This window comes from Microtus ochrogaster, linkage group LG1, assembly GCF_000317375.1.
Source record: "Microtus ochrogaster isolate Prairie Vole_2 linkage group LG1, MicOch1.0, whole genome shotgun sequence".
NCBI lineage: Eukaryota > Metazoa > Chordata > Mammalia > Rodentia > Cricetidae > Microtus > Microtus ochrogaster.
In genome coordinates, this window is record NC_022027.1 from 36577751 (window position 1) to 36583304 (window position 5554).

General features: G+C 33.2%; 1 protein-coding gene across 4 annotated transcripts in view; it reads left to right on the forward strand.

Moving 5' to 3' along the window:
- Epha5 (EPH receptor A5) overlaps positions 1 to 5554 on the forward strand; it is a 289143-nt gene that overhangs the window by 28596 nt on the left and 254993 nt on the right. The window lies entirely within an intron of this gene.

Consider the following 5554-nt stretch of genomic DNA (forward strand, 5'->3'; position numbering starts at 1 on the left):
CTATTTCTTATGGGATTGAAACAACTTTAAGCAAGAGAATATTAAAACAATACTTGTGATAGAAACCTAATTATCCAAAATATTTCAATGATTATTTTCTGATTAATGAAAACAATGGTTGAATTAATTATTCTTTGTGCTGCTGAGTTTTGGTCATCTTGACACATGCCTGAGTTTTTGGGAAGAGTAAGCTGAAATTGGGGAATAGCCTCTCTCTACATTTGTAGAGCATTTTCTTAATTGTAATTTCTTTGGGAAGGCATCAACCACTGTGGGCTGTGCCACTTGCCTGCAGGTGGCTTTACATAGGCTAAGTAACCAAGCCTAGCAATCCTTGTAGTCATCAATGACCTCTGCCTCTGGTCTTATTTGAGCTCCTGCTCTTTGTCCCCTCAGATATTAGCAAAATAAACTCTTTCCTTCCCATGTTGCTTTAGGTCATGTTGTTTATCCCAGCAACAGGAAGCAAACTAAGAAAAGCCCTCCCTAAGAAAGATATTTTAAGAAAATAATATAGGTTATATTAACTTTTTAAATTTCTAAATATGTGCTAAAAATCCTTACATCATCTAGCTTTATACAGTTCAGCAACATCAAATTTCTTTGATGTTTCAAATTATAGTACTTATAGACACAATTGTGGGATATTATTTAAAGATATGGTACATTTGTTTATACTGTGGAAACTTTTTTTTTAATGATGCAAAGAGGTATTGCATTCTTTCATGTTCCTTTAGTTTAACTCTGTGAAGCTGTGTTACTTTACCTACCTAAAACATCTGATTGGTCTCATAAAGAACTGAAAGGCAGTTAGCTGGGTAAAGAAAGTATAGGTGGGGATAGCAAGCAGAGTATAAATAGGAGGAAAAGAAGGAGAATCAAGAAGGAACAAGAGAAGATGCCAGGGGCCAGGCACCAGCCACACACCCAGCTACAAAGAGTAAAAGTAAGATATACAGAAGTAAGAAAAGAAGAAATCCCAGATACGAAACGTAGATGGAATAATTTAAGCTAAGAACAGCTGACTAGAGGAGGCCTATATGTTTGTCTTTGGGTTCTCCTTCTTATTTAGCTTCTCTAGGATCATTAATCATAGGCTCAATGTCCTTTGTTTATGGCTAGAAACCAAATATGAGTGAGTACATCCCATGTTCCTCTTTTTGGGTCTGGCTTACCTCACTCAGGATAGTGTTTTCTATTTCCATCCATTTGCATGCAAAATTCAAGAAGTCCTTGTTTTTTACTGCTGAGTAGTACTCTAATATGTATATATTCCATACTTTCTTCATCCATTCTTCCATTGAAGCTCACTTACAGAAATCTTTAATAAATAAATAAATAAATAAAAACAAATACCTTTACTCAGGAAATAATGGCTTGATGTCTCAAGTAGTGAAGCAAGTAACTGTTCTGGTTGTCCTTTGTGTCCTGTTAAAGCAGTCTGTTGCCTTCTTTCTCCCCCCTTTTATATCAGGGTATAAAAGTGTATGGAAAATAAGTGCAGGTGAATTCAGCATTCAGTATTTGCTGAGTTGCCCTCCTGATACAAAAAAAAAAAAAAAAAAAAAAGAAAGAAAAGAAAAAGAAAAGCTGACTAGAAGCAAGCCAAGCTAAGGCTGGCCGTTCATAAGAAAGAACAATGTCCTCCATGGGAGTTATTTGTGAGATGGATGGTGGACCTGCAAAAGAATAAGTTAAAAAGAAAAAAGAGTAAACAACAAATAGCAACATACATTGCTAAAAGTAATATCGTTCAGATGATAGAATCTGTACATTAAAAAATGATTGAGACAGATGAAATGACTCTTAATGTAACTGAATCAATTGTGTCATTTTTAACCTTTTTGTATTGCATTTTGTTCCTTTTGCTCTATTAAAATTCTATAACTGCTATTATACATGTATATGTGTCTCACTGTGTATGTGTGTCTATTATATTGTAGAATATATACCCAAAATGTTTTATTTAACGAATATATTAAGTGTCCTTTTTGAATGTACGATGAAAATGCATTTTAAAATTACATATTTACAGCTCTCAGAAAATGTGTTATTCCCTTTGAATTTAGTTTTATCTTTTGACACCATTTCAACTGGAAATTTATTAAAACAGTATTGAAAGTATATGTCTGAGTGACTATATATATATACATATATGTGTGTATATATATATGATGTTGTAGTTACCCTTAGGACTGAAAGCTTTGGGAGGCACAGTTTAATTCTTGTACCATTCCTTTATAAAAATCAAAGATCTCTGTATAAGGACCAAGCTCTTAGTAACATTTCAACAATATTCTGTTACTTTGTTTTTTTAAAAAAGTTATAATCTTTGTAATAATACTAGTTTCTTTTCTAGATTGTAAAATAATGCGCATTACTTTTAGGATGACTGTAGGTTTTTATGCATCATATTGTCTTTGACAGAGCTAACTTGTAACTATGAATACTGACAAAAGAGATGTTAATTTAAAGAAATTTAGTGATTTTTTAAATTTTGTTTTACAAGTGGAAAAATTTGTGCGAAATCTTTATATTTTTCTTGATAGGTGGCATTTATATGCAAGATAATAGAAGTGATAATATTATTTTAAGTAAAATCAGTGTTCAAAGTCTAAATTAGTTTAGGAAGAAATGTACAAGTTTTTAATGTAATCTGAACAGATTGTGAAATTTATAATTATATAAGCAATTACTGTGTGAAATGTAAGTATTGGAATAATGTCAACAAAAGTCATAGAATATTGGCCTCTAATAATTTTCTCTTCCATGAAAGTCAGAGCAATATTGGAAAAGATTGTCAGAATCTGTGTTTTTAAAGTCTATAAATAAACCATGATCTGACAGTAACCTAGAGAACATTTATAAAAAGCTAAACAACAACAAAAAAATACCCTCAGTTTTGAAAGAAGAGAAAGGTTTGTATTCTGTGTTTTTTACAACTGTCAATCTCTCAGGAATCCCTGAAATACCTGAATTCACCAGCTGAGCAGGCACTGAAAAGCAGAGAAAGATAGAAAATTGTTCATGCTCCCAATTGCAAAGAACTGTCATTATTTGATGTCTGTTAAGTTCCTAGAAGATTGATTTAGATAAGAATTCGAACACTCTTGGTCAGATTATTTTTCATCCTGGAATTTGTTAGAAAGACAAATATCTACTAATTTGTAGGTAAAATTTGATATAGATACTAAAGTCACCATTTAGTAAAACTTGTTGGGAACCAGAAGGAATGCTGAAGAGGAGGACTGTGAACTTGCCAAGGATGTAAGCCTGCTCCATTAAGAACAGAGATTGATTTAAGTTTTACTTTTGAGTGGCCTTGAGATCTTTTACAAAAGAAAAACAAACACAATTGCTTAGATAAATGTTCAGTGAACCTGTCAACAGGCAGTCACCTGGTGAATATAAGAACACTTTAAGAACACTTACTATTTGGAGAGAATTTTTTCAGGTATTGTATAATATTTAGCAAAACAATCACATTGATGGCCATGTATAGGGAAATATACTGTTTTGAGAATTAGTTTAGAATGGTGATTTTACAAATAATCCGCAAATGCTGGAATGCGGGAGCAATCTAAGTTGACAGATGCCACAAATATGTTTAAAATGCCTAGTTTTCCAAACAAAACCAAGCAGAGTATAAGGAACAACTTGTGTTATAAACAGGGATTACACAGTAAACAAGAGAAATTACATTGAGCATTCCTGGCATCTGACTTAGAAGGTGTAGACTTTATTAACTTTAATAAGCAATTTAAAACATGTAGAAACACTGAAAGAAAATGTAAGACAGTAAGACTAAATAAAATATAACTTTATGTCATTGAATTCAGAATGTCAATAGGGACTGATTATCTTATAAGGAAACAGATTATATAGAGGGGAAAAATGTAAAACCTGAACAAAAGAATCCACTACAGATATCCCACAAGAGGCTTGGTCAGGTATTTGTTTGTTTGTTTGTTTAGAGGGGAAAAATGTAAAACCTGAACAAAAGAATCCACTACAGATATCCCACAAGAGGCTTGGTCAGGTAGAAGAAAGGGAGAATAAGGGTGGAAGTAGAACAAAGGGACTCTCCCTGTCTGAAAATAAAAGGGAGACAATGAAAAGGGCATAAGTAGCTCAAAGGGAAAGGGCCAATTCGTGAAGATGAAGTAATTGTAGAATAATCTCATATTTGAAATAAAACAAAACACATATTTATCAACAAACATAAGTAAAAGTAACTCAAAAAGGTCCACATTTGTTAAAACCAGAGAGAACTTCGTGGCAGCATCATTTGAGAAATATCTCACCATGTATAAGAAATACTCAGTTCTATTATATGTAGATAATTCATTAAAAATCATGATACCAGAGTTATCCCCTAGTGTATTTAAATGCTAAAAAAAAAGAAAAAAAGAAAACAAGTCTCTCTAGAAAGAATTGCATGCCCAGCAAAAGTAAATTTAATTTAAGGAGAAATTGGCACTTTCTCTCATTAAATAAAATATCAGATATATTTTTACTGGAAATATCTAAGAAATAGGTTATAAAAAGCAGAGTTCTATTTTTTAAGATAGAACTTTACTAGTAGTATCTCTCAAACTTTGCTTTTTATCCTCCCTATTTCATGCTGATAAAAACATAGAAAGTGATAAATTACATTTTTCATAAGTTTGCACATTTATTTTAAGGAACAATAATTGATTTGAGAATGGTTTATTTATAGAATAATTTTGTGACTTGATATAATACAGCCATACATCACTTGATGACAGAGATTCAGCCTGAGGCATGCTGTATTCAATTTTGTCATTGTGACAGCATTTTAGTGAGTACTTACTAAAACTGAGCTGGATTGGGCCCTACTGGACAATTCAGTGTTAAGGACCACAGTCATATTAGCAAATATTTTTCATTGACCAAATACTTGTTCTGTGGTTCATGACTGAATTTCAGCATAAACACATACTGGAGCCTGCAGGAACACATAGGGATGCACATATTTTACGGGTTAAGCATGTATGAGAAATGAACTTGGGAAATTTCTAGGTCATCAAAGTGCATATTATTCAATTATGAGAACCCAGGTTTAGAACCTCAATACCCATTTTTATAAAATTAGACACATCATCAAAGAAGCTTCCTCCTGCAGTAAAGGGGAACAAATACAGAAAGTAGACAACGTTCAGAAAGTGAGAGACATTGGAATCCTCTGTCCTCAATGGGTTGTCTTCATTAAATCTTTCACCTCATGGCTCAGGAACTTTGTGGAAGAGGAGGCAGAGAGGGGGGTGTAAAAGCCAGTGTGGCTGGAAGATACCAAGGAAACGGGGCCTTCTAGATAAAACAGAACTGATACACATAAGAACTCACAGATGCAGCAGCATGCTCTGAGCCTACACAGGTATAAGACAGATGGGGTAGCAATGCTGAGGCAGGAAGTGAACATTAGTGCCCATTCTTAACCCAGGATCTATCTCCAAGTGATAATTGCTCACAAAGAAAAAAAAATAGTTTCTCCAACAGAGTCTTACTGAGTATAAAACCACACTTAAGGGCA